At 35.3% G+C, this 18,482-nt stretch overlaps 1 protein-coding gene across 1 annotated transcript in view; it reads right to left on the bottom strand.

The window, feature by feature from the left end:
* Positions 1-18,482, bottom strand: part of BANK1 (B cell scaffold protein with ankyrin repeats 1) — a 310,669-nt gene that overhangs the window by 277,245 nt on the left and 14,942 nt on the right. The window lies entirely within an intron of this gene.

The following is an 18,482-nucleotide window of genomic DNA, read 5'->3' on the forward strand; positions in this document are numbered from 1 at the left end:
TTCCCCATCTGGAAACAATTCAAGAGGGTGTCTGCAGAGGTAGGAAAGGCCGCTCTACAAGGGCCCTCTACCCGTGGGTAGCAGGGCCCACGGGTGAGTCAGAAAAGCCAAATTCCACAAGAACCCAAGTGCATCCTTGGGCAGAAGAGACGGGCCTTGCAGACACCATTTAACAGGTCTCATTAGAGACTATAACCCAGAACCTCTAGTGAAGGACACTTTGCTTCTCTGCTTTTCTTTCAGGCCATGAAATACTGGAATGTCAATTTTATCACCCCAACTGTAGCTTGGAAGGAAAAATAAAAGTAGCATAAAAGATAGGGAGGGGAATTTCAAGAACAATTTGCCCACACAATATTAAGCAAACAGTAAGCCTAAACAGAGCTAAGGGAAACACGAGCAAGACGAAAAGATGAGCAATACAAATTTTTAGTTATGGGAAGAGATTATGGCAAATAATATTAACAGTGAAAATATGATCATAAAAATAATAGAAGTAACACAGCCTGCAAAGACTAGTAGATATCATAAACAGGGGGGAAAAAGGCTTCATAAAAGTTATCTATAGTACAAAAAGACCATAGATTAAATAAGACCATAGTTCAAAGACAAGTCAATTTAACTTTTTTAAAAAAAATATCATTTAAAAGTGTGTAAGAGATAAAGAGACAAGTTGAGAGCCAAAACAGTACTTCTGCTCAGATAATATATAAATTAGAAAAAGCAATAACCATAGATAATATTTTAATTTCCAAACTAAAAGAAAAGCTTGATATGTTTGCAGTAAATGCAAAAAAGATAACAAGGCTAAAACAGCTGGTGAAAATATGATATATCTGGGTAAGAGACAAAAAAGGAAAAGTTTCAATATCAATATAAAGACAATCTAAAGCTAAAGTAAAAGAGAACAAAAGACACATTAAAATATGTTAAAACATAATTTAAAAAATCCGTAAAATATAAAGAAAAAGGAACCAGTTCCATGTATCAGCAGGGAATAATCATGTTCTAAGAAAAATTGTTAAGAAAAAACCTATCTTGATTAAACTGCCCTTAGGTTTAATGATTATTGTAAAATGTCTTCACGTATTCAGGAAGGAAGACCAAGTTACCCAGGAGGAGGAAAATATTAAAATGATCATAGATTTCATCAGAGCAATTTCAAGCCAAGAATCATTAAGAAGATTCTTGCAAAAATAATTTTTTAGTAATTCATACTACAGAATATGATATTGTACAACGGTGAAAATGAACAATGCTACATGCAACATGGATGTATCCAAAGACTTAATATGGAGTGAGAGAAGAAAAAGAGTTTATACTATATGATTGCATTTATATGAAGTTCAAAGACAGAAAAACAAAAAGATCCATGATGATACAGATAGAATATCTGGACATAGGATAAACGAATGAAAACAAGCATGGGAGGGCCTGCCAGGATTCTGGAAATGTTCTTGTCTTGGTCTGAATGGCTGTCACACAAAGTGTACATACATAAAAACTTATTCATCCATGTATCTTAGATTATGTATGTAAGTTATTCTGCCATAAAAAAGGGTCAAGTATCAAAAGAAGAAAGTTCCATGATGACAGCTGTTCAAGAGGCCTACAGACCAGTTAGGACTTATCACAGGTGAATGGAGCATTTTGGGAGGGAGATCCAGGGGAAATAAAGCAACTGTAAGATTATCTCATATATTTGAAAATTTGAGGAGAAAATACTAAGAATAGGGGTTTGACAGTTCTGATAGAACTTTTCGACAAACAATTCAGGATTGATATATTACAATCTTTTGCACGTAAGATACAAAATTAGGTAAAATTAGTTGCAGCAAAATGAAACAAACAAAATGCCTAAAAATTATAAAAGAAAGTAGAATCATTATACACTATTTGGATATAGTGTAAATGTGTATACAATCGTTGTCATGGACAAAGTACTTATGTCCTTCCCCAAATACATATGTTGAAATCTTAACCCCCAATGTGGTGGTATTTGGAGGTGATGCCGTAGGGGGTGACTAGGTCATGAGGGTGGAGCCCTCATGAATGGGATTAGTGCCTCTGTAAAAGAGGCTCCAGAGATCCCTCACCCTTCCTGCTGCATGAGGACACAGAGAGAAGTCAGCAATCTGCAACCTGGAAGAGGGCTATCACCAGAACTCTATCTGCTGACACCCTGATCTCAGATTTGCAGCCTCCAGAACTGTGAGACATACATGTTTGTTGCTTAGGTATCCTACTAGAGCAGCCTAAATGGACTGACAATCATAATAATGTGAAAAATGACTGATGATTTAACTAGAAATTGAGATTTAAATATCAGAGAGACTTAAGATTAAAATCCTTGTGCTGCCTGGCTGGCTCAGTCAGTTAGGGGTCTGACTCTTGATCTTGGCTCAGGTCATGACCTCACAGTTCATTGGTTCAAGCCCCACATCAGGCTCTGCACTGACAGTACAGAGCCTGCTTGGGATTCTCTCTCTCTTCCTCTCTCTCTGCCCCTCCCCTGGTCGGGGATGGTTCTCTCTCTATCTCTCAAAAATAAAATAAACATTAAAAAAAAAAGATTAGGGGCACTTGGGTGACTTAGTCGGTTAAGCATCCGACTTCGGCTCAGGTCATGATCTCACAGTTCGCGAATTCAAGCCCGGTGTTGGAGTCTGTGCTGACAGCTCAGAGCCTGGAACCTGCTCAGATTCTGTGTCTCCCTCTCTCTGTCCCTCCCCCGCTCGTACTCTGTCTCTCTTTCTCTCTCTCTCTCAAAAATAAATTTAAAAAAACATAAAAAATTATTAAAAAATATTAAAATCCTTATCTAGCACACAACAGGAAACAAATAGATACTAGTTAGAATTGGTAAATCAAGAAGTAGTATATAGATGTATCTTTTAGAAAGATAGACTGCAATAACAAAAAAGGAAGATGTGAAAGATCTGTGGTTCCTGAGGTTCTGTGGGGAATGGAATTTTGATTGGGGAGGGAGAGAGCAGCAGACCACGGGTTTACATTACGAATGTTTTATCATCATTCAATATGCAAGTGAAACCAAAATCAGAATTAAAATAACAGAAAAATCCAGGCAACAAATAGAAGAACCAAAGTGAACAAAATGGAAATGTAAAGGTTTAAAAAAAGAAGACATGGTAAGTTGAATACAAGTGCATACAGAACAAAATCAAAATACCAAGGGGACTGCGATTGCACTACAAAATGCATGTGTTAAATATCTTGAAATAAAAGTTATCATGGAATGGGAAAGCTGAGCATTTGGGGAAAAGATAGTACAAAATATTAACTTCAGCTTTCATAGTATTTAGTTATTTATTTATTTGAATTTAGTTATTATCCTAAATTCAAAATATGAAGCTAAAAAATGATTCCATTCACTATTTTTGTATCACCATTTTCCCTAAATAATAATTTAGAGAGTATTCCAAGTAAAGATTTTTCTCCGAAAATTAATATGTCCTTCAATTTTACATTAATTTAAATTATTTTATTTAAAAATAGCATATAGAATATGATCTCATTTTTAAACAATGACCTCCTGAGCATCTACTTAAAATAATTCTATAAATTGTTAGCAAGTTATTCATGGAAGATAATATCATGGGAGATATATTGCTTTCTTTTTTAAAATCTCTTCCACATTACTTATATTTTTGTAGTAAACTTGTATTATTCCATAAAACAAAATAATCATCCTTAAAAGCCAGTTGTAAGTCATTATCATCAATACAAAGAGTAAAACACCAAAACTCTTGTAATCCACAATCATCTTTTTTCCTCAGGATATAAAGGTTGTATTTTCTACAACACTGATGTGCTGATTAATACTACAACAATTTGAGAGCTACTGTATTTTTATTGAATTATCTATGACTTGTCTCACGATATAAATATTCTCTCCAAAGACAGATGCTTTCTCTTTCAACTCTTTGAATTCTAAACAATGCCTAGCACAATTTCTTGAATAGATAATCAATAGATTTTTAAATATATTCATGTATACAGAATGAAAAAAGACATCTGGTAGAAAACATATGGGAATCATACCCAAGTTGTATATGAGTCATCAGTATAGATCTGTCATTCTCTGTATAGTGTCTCACCCCGCCTGGATGTTAAATACTTGCTGGACTAACACAAACATGGTGCCATAATTCAGTATTTTTATGTTTGAGGAACAGTAGCGAAAGAGTTTTCTATTATATATAGCCAGAGTAAGGTACTATATAGTCATAAAATAATGGGAGTAAAGATAAAACTAATGATATAAATTATCAAGTGCTTCAAATAAACTAGGGCTCTACATCTTTTACATATATCATTTTACTTTATTCTCAAAATTACCCTAGTGAGTAGGTACAAATACTATTCTCATTTTACAGATGAGAAAATTGAAGTGGTACTGGGATTAGGATTCCAATGCAGGCAGCCTCACCCTACAACCTATACTTTTAATTTCTAACATCTAAGGACACAATAACATTATTTAAAAATAGACTCCTTGTAGTGATATGAGTTAGGTTAGTCAATATTTAGCAGTGTGTGAGTTAATCTCAAGTATGTGAAGTGTGTGAAAGCTTACTAAGACTGGTTTCCTACCGAGGAAAAAGAGGAAATAGAACATACAATGTACTCCAAGAATATGGTTATTTATGAAGAACTTACAGAACTTTCTTCTTGACTCTAAAACTTACATCAATACAATTACAGAACAAGTTAAGAGGATATTTAAAGTACAGAATGAACATCCTCATGTTATGTGATTGGGTATCACACTATCATAAAAAAAAAATCAATTCTAGAGACATTCATAACCTATCTTTCAAAACTTCCCAAGAAAAAATAGACAGGTAGTCTTTCTTAATACTCTGTGACCATTTTATTTTTAGGTTGAAATTGAGCCTTCCTTTTAAATTTATATTTGACTTACAGTTAGTCAATAACTTCTGTATGATAATTTTCAAGCTTGAATATTAGCATTAAATGCCATTCCTTTCCTTTCTATACATAAAATCATTTCTATCTTTTAATCTTTAATTTTCTCAATTATGATTTACTGAGAATTTCCAGGTACCAGGCATGTTGCTAAGCCTGTAACATGTATTGTTTCATTTAATATTAATAAAACTATATGGAGTTAGCCTGTTATTCTTATGTTACTGGTGATCACACCGAGCCTCAGAGAGGTTAAGTAACTTGTCAGGACCACAAAGACAGCAATTGGTCCTTGTGCTGCCTTCCAGTCTTTTTGTTTTGAAATGATGAGTCAAAATGCAAAAGTTAATCAAAGACCTTTTCATAGACACCGTTTTCTTTTTCCTTATCAAGATTGTCCTTGAGTAACATCCGGAGTAACAGTAGTTCTCTGTTGATTCTCACGAGGAACCTACTGGCCTTTGTTTTACATACTGGAAATAATCAAACCTAAATCATTATTTGCCAACTTAAGGAGGGTTATTGTCATTAAGATTGGCCGACTTTTATAGGCTGTGAAATGAAACAATAAATGATGGATCCGAAATACAGAAACACAAAATTTTCTTTCCTGGAAAGCTTCATCAAAATAAAAGGAAATTGCTTTTGAAGATTCAATTAAGGTCTGTAAATAAATTATTTAAAATGTAAACCTCCAGTCTAGCAACATAAGGTAAATGACAGCATTATACAATGTAGGAATAGGGTAGAGTCATATTAATTTTTATAAATTTACTCTAAAGTGTTCTTTCAGATTCCATGACACTTTTTATTTATCCTACAAAGTGCTATAACAATTTTTTTAACTTGAAGGAAATTTGTATCGATAACTGATATCAATACTTGCTTTTGCACTGAGAGATTATTCTATGTGTTCCCAAAAGAATGAGACTGACTGATCATCAATCAAAGTCCTTCCTAGTATATCTGCATAATTTCAAATGGCAAGTTTTCTTCTTTTTGAATAAGATCCCATCTCTTACCCATGTCTGTGCATAATGCAGAAAGATTTTCTACCTGGTGACCGAAGTGCAGGAAAAAAAGAACAGAAAATTACAAAGAAATGACTTATAGTCACAATGGAATCATTGTGCTAACATGAACATTAATCTTGATATGATCACACACAAATATACTCAAAATTTATAGCAGTGTAACCTAATTTATCTTATGCTCTAACTTTGTATTCTAGTACAACTAGGAAACAAAACTGGGGATGGGGATTTTTCAAAGGCATTACTGTAGTAAAATGCCCTCTAACTCATGTTTCTCCTCTAGGAAAGTTGGTTAATTTCACTTATTCATAGTGGCAAAAAATATCAGGTGTTTTCTGTATATATCTGTGTAGCAGATGCTGCTAATGTGCATCCCATATCTTCCTGGCCCAAAGGCTGCACTTAGCGGTCAGCTGTTAAGCACACTGACCATTTCCAGCCTCTGTTTTGCTGCCTGAGGACTTTCTCTGCTCAGAGAGAGCTTCTGCAGCCCATGTGTCTGGCTGGCAGCGCAGAGGTGCTGGGGATTTTTAGGGCAGGGAGGGCTGGGAGGCAACCCTCAGTCACATAACAGCTTTCCCACCCTTCAGTGGGACAATGCTGAGGTTTGTTCTACACAGTAGTTACAGGATCCCCAGTGATGCTGAACTGTAATTGTCTACTGTGTTATTCCGCTTATTAATATGCACATTATTGGCTTTTCACACCTTGTCTCACATGCCCTATTTTCCCGCTAGTGCTTCCTGGGCTCATCCTCTAAATCAACTACTTCCATTCATGTCCATTTCTCAGAGTTTTCTTCAGGGGAAATCGCTCTTTCTCTCTCTCTCCCCATATATGTGTATTTATAGGTTTATGTATACAGTTTATAAACACATAAACATAGCTCTTCCTTTCAAATACAGGAAGCTACCAACACATCACTTTAAGATTATGCTTTTCAGCTATGATAAAGAACCATCAGGAAAAGTTATTTTTATACAAATGTAGAACCTTCCTCTTTCTTCTTCCTTTTAAGATGCAAACAAATGCTTTTGTGCTTCACAAAACAACCTTGTAAGAGAGGTTTTTTTCCTTTGTTGTAAAAAAATGCACGGTGTTAACTGTTACAGGATTATTTTGCAAAGACTTCCCACCCTTCATATATAAACTGCAAATGTTCAACTCCTCCACCTCTATCAATTTTAATCTCTGACACAAATTGTGAATAGTTTATTTTTAAAAATATAAACATAAAAGATTCTGCATCTGTGAGCAGATTTTAAAATATTTCTAACTTGCTTTGTGCAAATTTGTGGAATTCTATTTCTGCAATGTCCGTATCTTTTCCTTCCTTTTATTGCCATTACTCTATAGATAATTGAATCTAAGACAACATTGACCGTAAGACAGGCTATTATTTGATATTCCTCTGGGAAAAAAAATACTGTGACCAAATGAACCATAATATACCATAAATTGTAAGATGAATTCTGATATCAGGGAATCTGACTAGCCCAGACAAACAAACAAACAAACAAACAAAACATTGTCAGAATTAATTAAATATGGTAATAGTATCATCTTACACAGTCTCTTAAGTGCTTCTCATTTCTCCAATTCCCCCTCAAGAATAATCTCCTTAGGACCTGGATATTGTTTATGATCTGTACAGACTGATTCCTTCCCTATGTATTACATCACCCAGGCTCCCATGCCCACTCCAATGGAAAGCACCATCAGAACGTAAGAAGGTGAGAGAAAAGAATGGCACAGTTAAGAATGGGAGGGGGGGGCCTCTCACTCACTTCCACATTCTAGCTTTGACAGGAGCTGCTTTCTTTTGTGCCCCTCATTTCTGTGGCTCTTCTTCCTTGGCTCCAGTTTTCACACACCTCTAGCAACCATCCTCCCTCCCCTTTCTCACAGCAGTGTTAAAGGATTCCTGCTGTTATTCTTCCCATACTTAACTATCCCCGCTTGGGTTCTTCAGTCCTGCACATGTTAATAAATAATCCCTCTATTAATTTTTTTCAGTTAAAATCTTTGATGGTGACATCTGTTTCCTGGTAGGATCCTAATAATTACATGGAGTGGCCATAGGAAATAGATTCTATGAGATGGATTTCGGAACTGTGTTGCTCTCATATTGCAGAGAATACAAGCAACCCCTTGCCAAGGAAAAATAATAGATGGCAATTTATGGCAAGCAGAAGCAACATAATGACGCAATTTTTCACCAGGGATGATTTGGTATGGACTGTCAATGGAGGGAAAAGCTTTTGGAGATCAAGTGTCTCTGGAATTTAGTTAATATGGTGCCAACGGGAATTATGGAGATGGGAAGAGGGGCATACAATGGCTTTTTTGACTGTCCTGGACAGCATGCATATGCACAAAGACAGGGTTACAACTCCAATAGCAGGCACACCCCTACAAGATTCTGAAAGTAATCTGAGGACACTGTTTGAGAAAGTGTGGAATCATAAGACTCAAGAAAGACTGCAGACAGAGATGAAGCTGAGAACTTTAAATTCCCAAGTATGTTTGAATCATTAACTGAGGGAACCTGTGGTCCCTTGTAAAAACAAACAAAACTATAACAAAATCAAAAAGAAAAAGTTTAAGAACTTTACCTGAGGCAACTGCCTTACAAATGTCAACTTTTCTCAGCACTTATGCCAACACCCCTCATTGACTGCCCATAAGACCAATAACTAGAGTTAGATCCCATATGTAAAAGGAATTCTAGAGAAACTATTTCACACACAAAATTATTATAGAATCTTGCCAATATGTATCAACTTGGGTCCAGAAAGTACCTATGGAATGGATTTTAAGAGTTACTAGACCAAGAGCAACAAAAAAAAAAAAAAAAAAAAAAAAAAAAGACTGAATCTGACTGAATTCATCAATATGGTTGTATTCATACAGGATTCAGAATTTAATGTGCTATTTCAAGTGCTTGGGGTGGCATTAAAAGCCTGTTAGAATAGATACTTAAAGCTTAGACTCCATGACTATGGAGTCAATGTGACTAGATTGTCAGAACTTGCCTTCTATGATGGAGAAAAGGAGTCAGGAGGCAGACTTTTTCTGTAAACAGCTAGATAATAAATACTTTAGGCTTTGAGGGCCACATAGGATATCTTCTTTTTCTTTCTCTCTCTACCCTCCTGCTCCACCTCCTTTTCTTTCTGTTTTTTTATAACCCTTTAAGGTATAAAAACTAGGGGTGCCTGGGTGGTTCAGCCAGTTAAAGCATCCGACTCTTGGTTTCAGTTCAGATCTTGATCTCAGTTCCTGAGATCAAGCCTCACATCACGCTTTCTGCTGACAGCACAGAGCCTGCTTGGGGCTCTCTCTCTCTCCCTCTCTCTCTCTCTCTCCACTCCTCCCCTGCGTGCTCTCTCTCTAAATAAATAAATAAACTTAAAAAAATAAGAGTATAAAAAGTATTCTCAGCTAACAACCTGTTCACAAATAGGCATTTTGCCTATTGGCTCTAGTTTGCTGACCACTGCTCTATTCTAATATTCTCCTCACTAAACATTAAGAAATTAAATCATGAAAAGCTCTGTGATATCTCTCCTGTATAGCCTGGAAATTATAACAATTGGACCTTTGAATTAAACTTTTTTATGTCAATGAAGAATAATGAAGTCCATATTGGTAGAGAATGGATGGCATCATTTAATCATTAGAGGCAATTTAATCAGCATATTTTTCATTGCAGGGATCTGTTGTGGTAACTAATTGATCCGAAGGTCCTTGTGGATGAAATATATGTATAGCCTATGGAGCTTTAATTTTACCTTTATAATCAAAACAACTCTAGATTTGGGTGCAGAAAATGACTTGTGTTGCAAGAGTGGAGATTCAGAGTCTTCTCTCTGGTTTACAGACTCAGAGCACTTTGACTGAAGGAAGGCCATGTCCCTTTGAGAAAGGATTCTTTTATGCTGCTAAACGTGTATACAATGAATCTTCCTCCAGGCATTTCCCCAGAGAACTCCAGCCATGTGTACTGGGATAAAAGAAATACCCATATCTCCTAGTGCTCATTAGTTACTGATCTCTATTGACACAAATTCCTTGAAGACCCAAAATGTCAGCATGGCATCCTGCTAAGAATGGGAACTTAGGAAAGTCAGGTGTAATGACAAATGACATCTTGCCTTGGGTATATTTAATAATAGTTCCAGGGGGCCCATAGAGATACCCTGTGGGCATTTTTTAAGCCAAGAATGTATAGTGGCAATACATACAGATAGCAAATGGCAGAATCCTCACAGAGAATGAAGGAATGTAGGGTAAGAAATACATAAATAAGTCCCTAGAATTGTTCAACTCCATCTATCCACCACCCACTACCAAGATCATAAACTAAAACAAATACTATGTTCCTGGGATAACTATAAAGACTGGTGCCACCTAGAAAGATGTGAAAGATGTAATAGTAGTTATATCTTCACATCTTCATTTAACTCATCAGTTTGCCAGTACAAAATAACTGCAGATTTTCATAAACATAATTAGGTGTTGATATCAACTGCTATTCTACACATGATACCTTTACTGGAGCAAATTAGCCAGCTTATAGATATTGACCTGGTAAATACTTTCCTTATAATGGCAATCAATAAAGATAATAAGCAGTTTGCATTCATCTGACAGGGGCAGGAGCACCTGTCATTGACTTACTCCAAGGCTATGCTCTCTGTCATAATAAAATCTACAGATATACCTTACGGTATATCATAATACATACGTAATGTATAATTGATGCCATGATTCTAATTAAGTTGACTCATAAAGAAAGAGAAAATGCCCTAGAAGCTTTAATATGACACATATGTAACAGAGTGAGTGCTAAACCATGTTGAAGTCCATTGTCCTGTAACACTGGCAAACTTTCTACACATCCAATGGTTTAAGGAATATCAGAATACCCTTATTTGTTTAAAAATAAGTTGCTGAATCACCACTGAATGGGCCTTTTTGCATTCTGAATGAAGCATATGTACCTAGGCCAGCATCCTGACCACTTATCAGGCAACCAATAAGGATATCAGTTTTGAGTGGGGCCACAATAAGAATGAGTTCTGCTACAAGGCCAGGCTGCAGTGCAAACTTCCCTGTCATTTGGGCTTTATAATAATACTATCTTGTACTTCTGATAACTCTCAATAAAAAATCCATAATTCATACCCCGAAGGTTTTGGAGACAGACTATGCTTTATTCTTCCAATGATCCTTTTCTATTGGAAAATTAACTTGTGAGTTATAAATGGGCCCAGAAAGAGATTAAGGTCTGCCTATAGGACACTAAGTGTTTATGAGGCCTAACTGGTCATTCATAAACTGGGTGATATACGACCCACCAAATTACAAATTTAGTTGTGAGTAACCATATTCAACTAGGAAACCTAAATAATAAATACACAACCAGACCCATGTAGGTATGTATGGGATAAGTTCAATGAGCATGTGGCTAAAACTTCCATGACACCAGATCCCAATGTTTTACCATCTTTCCCTCCATACATACCTATAGCCTCATGGGGAATTATTTAACCTGTCAATAGAAAAAAAGAAGCATGACCACACTGTTTGAGTGGGTCTGAAAATATATTGTCAACAGTCCAGAGTGAATGGTTGCTGCATTATAGCCCATTTATAGTTGTTCCTGAAGGAAAACAATGAAAGGAAATTCTCCCAGTTAACAAAACTTTGGGTTATATCTCTCAAATGTCTACTTTGCTTTGAAGAAAAGACCTGATCTATAATCTACTTTTAGTAAAAGAAGAAAGAGTGGAAAAGAATATGCTCATTTCAGACTTAAAATATACAAATGAGGTTACTAATTAAGAAAACATTAAGAAGACATACAGAGGGCCAACAGACACATGAAATGATCAGGGAAATGCAAATCAAAACTACAATGAGATATCAACTCACATCTGCCAGAGTAGAGAAAATCAAAGGCACAAGAAACAAGTGCTGGTGAGGACGTGAAGAGAAAGTAACCCCTGTGCACTACTGGTGGGAATGCAAACAGATGGAGCCATGTGGAAAACATGATGTTCCTCAAAAGTTGAAAACAGAACCCATGATCCAGGGTATTTACCCCCAAAAATATAATAACACAAATTCAAAGGGATACATGCACCCCTATGTTTATTGCAGCATTATTTACAACAGCCATATTATGGAAGTAGCACAAATGTCCATTGATGATGAATGGATAAAGAAGATGGGGTATATACACGCAATGGAATATTATTCAGCCATAAAAAAGAACGAAATCTTGTCATTTGCAACATCATGGATGGAGTTAGGGGGCTTAATGCTAAGTGAAATAAGTCAGTCAGAGAAAGACAAATACCATATGATTTCACTCACACTCATAGGTGAAATTGAAGAAACAAAACAAATGAGCAAAGGGAAAGTAAAAAAAGAGAGAGAGAGGCAAACAAAGGAACAGAATCTTAACTACAGAGAACAAACTCTAGGGTACTAGAGGAGAGGTGGGGAGGGATGGGTTAAATAGGTGATGGGGGTTAAGGAGTGCACCTGTCATGATGGGCACTGAGTAATGTACAGAATTGTTGAATCACTACATTGTACACTTGAAACTAATGTAACACTGTATGCTCATAATATTGGAATTAAAATAAAAAACTTAAAACATTATCTGGAAAACATGAGCCTGCAAGTTACTTTCTTCCACGCAATGATACCCTTATATTCTTTGTGATTTACATGAAGAAAAGATGTATTTGAATTCATGCTTCCTAGTTTTTTTCTAAGTAATTGGAGCAGTATAACAAGTATAACTGGACAATGTAACGACAGGTATCACGAACGCCACAATGGTAATCAGCAAATGCTTGCTGAGTATTTGTTAGAGTCACAATAGGTTCAAGGTTATACCAGTTTTTATATGGTTGTAAGAAAATTCATCTTGGAAGTATCTTGCCCTGTGGCAAAGCACTTTCCACAAACATTCAAAGTTCATTTCAAAGAAAAGCATATAATTAAACAAACTTAGGGCAGTAAAGGTAGAGATACTGAAGACACAAACCAGAGATATCCTTGAGGAATTGTCACTAGAACTAAATTTACATAACTACATGGGTTGTCAATTACACAGAAAAGTACACTAAAAATTAATTTCACTTTAGTTTGTACCTCAATATCTATGACTATAAAAGATAAATCTGCTAAGAAATTAGTAAAACTTGAAAAAAAAATATGTCCAGAGTGGTAACTCCCTAAGAGAGAAACTCAACTATTTATAACATACTTAAACTCTATTGATAATGATATGCCCATATTACCTAACCCTAAAAATGTACGAAGACAGAATATGATACAAATCTAAATCAGCCACTAATAATTTCAGTAAATCTCTAATCTAAAAGTTGAATCTTCTTTACGTGACCAGGAAACACTAGTGAGGACCAGGATTCAGGATAAGCTTGCAATTAGTATCCCAGTTCTTACTTATCGTTGTTCTGTTTAGTTTCTGTAGCATATAAGGGCATATGCTCTTGATAGCTCTTGGTCTATGGTCCAAGGTCTTCTGTGTTTGGTGGTAACTCTGTCTAATTCTGAAATCTCATGTTATAAACTCACAGATACACACCACATTAGGAGTCCTAACTCCAGGAATAATAAAGGCAATATCTGATTTCCCCTCTGCCTTATTCTTTTGTTTTATTTCTCGATTGTTTAACAACTTAAGGACTGAAGAGGGATATTTTTTGTTCCATCCCCACCACCATCCCTAATACAAGTCTCTGAATTTTCTTTACTGGAAAGTGGCTTAACACTTAATTATAAATGTGACATATTTCAAAGGAACTGAAATTCCATTCAATACTAATAATATACAAAGGGCATTCACATTAATTTTATGGTACATATGTTTTTATTCATAGTGTTACAGTTTTAAGAATAGTTTTTTAGCTGAATTGAAGTCAAAAACAATATTTTACACTTAAAACATAAGCTAGAATGTTGGAGAGACTTGCCCAACATCACACCAAGAATAAGTCACAGAGCTGGGCTTAAATTCACATCGACTCCCAACTCTGGCTTGGGTATCAAACCATAGTACAGGTAATATTCTTGAAAAAATGAATTAAACTGCAGTCCCTTCCTTGACGTCCCCAATGGATAAGAGCATATGATCCGTTGATCAGATTAAAAAGAGAATTAACTTTAGGTACATTGGCAAATCTAATTTTGCTGTCCTAGTTCTAAGCTAGAGAAAATTGTTTTGATATTCCCTTGTTTCTTTGCTCTATCTCACTTCCCATTTCTACCTCTTTTTTTCAAAACACAAGATGATGGGGGGGGTGGTGGGTGGGTGGGTGGGAAAGGTACAGCTAATCATGGCTAGAGAACAATGACCAACTAGTTTCTTTTTCTTCATGAATTCTTTTCATGGACTTTAGGGGAGATCCAACTGTGCAAATGAATGCTGTGTAGTCTCTATTACTAAAATATATAAATCAAGGGCATGACAAATATACTCCATGTCCTCGAATTATAAGGAAATCTTGCATTCTCATTACATAGGCTAATATGTGATTATTATTTAGACACTAATGTCTTTCAACAGTTATGTTAGGTGCAGAATTACATACGATGTCATAATATGAGAATATAACTGAGTCAGAACATACCTTTAGCAAAACCCTCCGTAGGAAGTTTATCTCACAGCCAGCCTACTGTGGGGATTGTAAAGTGGCTATATAACAGGAATATGTTGATACCAAATTAAAAAACAGGAGAGTTTTCTACTCATTTGTTGAAAGTAACACCAGCAAGCAGGTAAAACCCCACCCCTTCCTGATGTTTGCATCCTCTGTAGCCATTTTTGACTAAAAGGGAAATAGCAGACCTAGCAAAGTGTGTCTCTTACCACTCTCAGAAGCAACCCAAGGCCTCCTGAGGCCTATACTCTTGGTAAACATGACTTCTGGGTAGAGCTCACACAGTAGCAAAGGATCAAAACCCTGGGCACCTCGAGAAACGTCCTCCACCATGCTAAGCATGTGATAAGAGCTATACTGCCCTGTTGTGACTCCATTCTCTTCTCATAATGTGGTCACGGGCTTACTTGTATCAGAACCACTTTGGGAGCTTGATAGAATCAGAATTGGGATTGGGGCGCAGCCCAAAGAACTATCCACCTTGTAACAAAGTATCCAAAGCATCCCAGTAATTCTTAGGTCCACTCAAGTTTGAGAATAACTGTAGTCTTTTTTTATACAGATAGTACTTCTAGTACTATATTTGATGACTACAGTTACAGTTATTATCTCTAAAATTTTGCTGATGTATAAAAATACAGGATTTTAGTCTTTCCTAATGAGGAAAAAAAATCCAAAGGGCTTATGTTGTTTGTTAAAGAATGAATGCATATTTATAATTCAATTCACTAAAGTCTCTAACTTGCTCAAAGTCTGCCTTATTTCACCAATATGATTTGTTTATGAGGGCCAAATTCTCTGTTTCCAGACAAAGAACACAATATTTGAAATTATATATCTAAAATGTAGGTTGTAATTCTAAAGTGAATATTGCGTTTATGATGTTCATCCAAAACTAAATAAAGTAATATAAACTGTGATTTGGGGCAGGGGGATTTAAGCCATACGTGGTTAAATAAAGGCAATTTTAAAAGTATTCCATTTCATGCTAACGTTTATAAAAATTGTTTTACTATTATTAATTACCATAGTCTAGGTGCCGTATTAGGAAAATTAACAGCCCAGAAGTCAGGCACTAATCTGGTTACAAAAGCCAAAGTTACAAAAATTAATGTTCAGTTACTTTACCCATGGCTGATATTTTGCACCAGATTAAATACTGAACTCTATTCTGAACTAAAATAACGAAGCACAGGGAATTCCTGATAGGGCTATTTTCATTAATATTTGACATTTGGAAATGTATAATAAAATCTATGCATGAATTCTTTAAAAATGTAAAGTTTCAGACAAAGAAATATGATTTTAGAATATGAAGAACCAGAAAGAATTTTTTACATTTTCTATATTTCTTCTCTCCTATTAAAATGTATAAGGAGAAGCTTTACACCATATAAAGTTTTAAAGATAGAGCTATCAAGAACATATGAAAATAAATGTTTTAAATTTATTCTTAACTTTAGTAATCCATTTTATTTATTGAGTCAGATGGCTTAATTACTTACATTTAAACACAGTGTAGAGAAGAGCTATCCAAATAATGAATTTTCCCCTATATATTTTTTCTGAGTGTGTGAAAATAAGATACTACTAGTAATTAAAAATCTTGCAGCTTGAACTTGAGGAATTCTTATATTTTAATGTAGTTTACAACTGCAGGAAAGTTGAAAATCAGCAACAGATTTAAAAATACAGAGACGAAGGATACCAGCTCATTCACTGGAAATTATTGATACTTCCAGATTAATCAGATTTAACAGATAATCATCCCTAACCTTCTTTATCCGGATCTTCACTGCTCTAACATTACCTTTGCTTTAATTTCTTTTTTTAAATATTTTAATTCAAGTTAGTTAACATGCAGTGTTATATATATTAGTTTCAAGCGATTCAGCAATTCCATACATCACCTGCTGTGTATTACCACGAGTGAGCTCCTTAATCCCCACCTCCTATTTAAACCATTCTAACCTTTTACAGTCTCATTCATTGCTTGGATTTTCAGATCAAGCATTCTGAAACTTAGCAGGATAATTTACCATAATCATCCAAAAGTATCATAATGATGACAAAAATACCTCAATATCAATTCCCTAATCATTTACATATTTTCATATATTTACTAAATAACCATTTAATGTTCATTATCCAAAACAATTGTTCAGACTTTAAGAGATATAAAGATTATGAAGCACAATTCCTGCCCTTGAAGGAACTTACATATTATGAAAAAAGAAATATATTTTTAGAAATTACCTTAGCACAAGGTAGTTTATTATAATATTGCATTAAGATCTGTAGTTGAAGAATCTTTATTTATCCTAGGGTTACTGTAAAAGTATTATCTTGGAAATAAAGTATCAATAAATCTTTCGGTCTCACAAAATGCAGAATTGAATGGTTTACAAATTTAAAAGATTTAAATTCTACAAAATGTCTCTTTTGACATAAAGAATTGAAAATGTATCATGAATGAATGTGCAAATCACACTGAATATTACAAAACCATATAAACAATGTGAGCTTTTTTATGTATGCACACACACACTCAAATGATTCAAGATGCATATTATCAACACTTTGAGGGGAAAACTGGTATATTATAATTTTATCCCTATTCTCTATTTTTCAATGTTTTATAATGCACATATATTACGTTTATAAGAAAATATCCTTAAAAATTATCCCATATGGTTCTATGCATGGCTAACCAGCCTGGCTCCAACCAACTTGTTATCATTAGGAGAAAATAGTCTCAAAATAATTCCCTACCAGGATTAGAACTGGTTCATGTTCAGATGTTAAACTAAGTGGGATCATAAAATAATACTAGTGACCTTTTGTAAGGAGTGCACATCTAAATCAGTTGTCTCTCAGAGCACTTTTGCCCTTTGAGGGGTCGGGACAGATGTAATGGAGGCAGATATGGCATCTCGCACAAAGCCCAGAAGAAGTTTAGCCAAATATTTCACAACAGTTTTCACTCCTCAGCATGGTTAAGCTGTTTCAGTTTCTTAACCTGAAAAAATCAAGATACTGATCCCTAATTCCGAGAGACAAAATCTGAAGCCTGTATGTCAGACTACGTCCTGGCATTCAGCAGTCATTGATAAGCGTAGCAGTGAGTGTGACAATGATGATGGTCATTCTAACAAAGGCTACCTAAATGTAGCTAGTACCTAAACCGTGCCAATGGCTGTACCGGTGTTTCATGAGAATTAACTTCTTTTAACCTCATAACCACCCCATGAACAAGTGCTCTTCTTATCCCATTTTGCACTTACGGTGCCTGAGGCACTGAGAAAGTAAATACCTTGCGGAAGCTCACATCTCTGTCCTAGTAAGAACTGTAATAGCAGCAGCAGCCAGTAGCATTAACGATAAGGATTATTAAACTGGTAAAAACACCAAATGTGAACAAAAGATAACGGGACTTTCTTTTGTATTTCACTGTAGAAACAACAGCGAATTCCAGAGACATCTTTCAACAATGAATAAGTATAAATCTTGCCAAGGATGACAACCTAAGGGTAATATTGATATGCTCTTTAGACTTATAAAAGCTTACTTCCTCATGGTCATATCCAGGGTTTTATCTAGACCGGTGGTGTATGAACGTCTGATGGATACAGCCCTAACTGTGGGATTCATGCTATTCTTTGTCCTTGTGGTGTCCACATGTGCTTAAAAATCTGCATTCATTTCCTGTTGCTGCTGTATAAAATTACCACAAACTTAGTGGCATAAAGCAACACAAATTAATTATCTGACAGTAGAAAAGGTTAGAAGTCTG

The sequence above is a fragment of the Panthera tigris genome, chromosome B1 (genome assembly GCF_018350195.1).
Source record: "Panthera tigris isolate Pti1 chromosome B1, P.tigris_Pti1_mat1.1, whole genome shotgun sequence".
Lineage (NCBI taxonomy): Eukaryota > Metazoa > Chordata > Mammalia > Carnivora > Felidae > Panthera > Panthera tigris.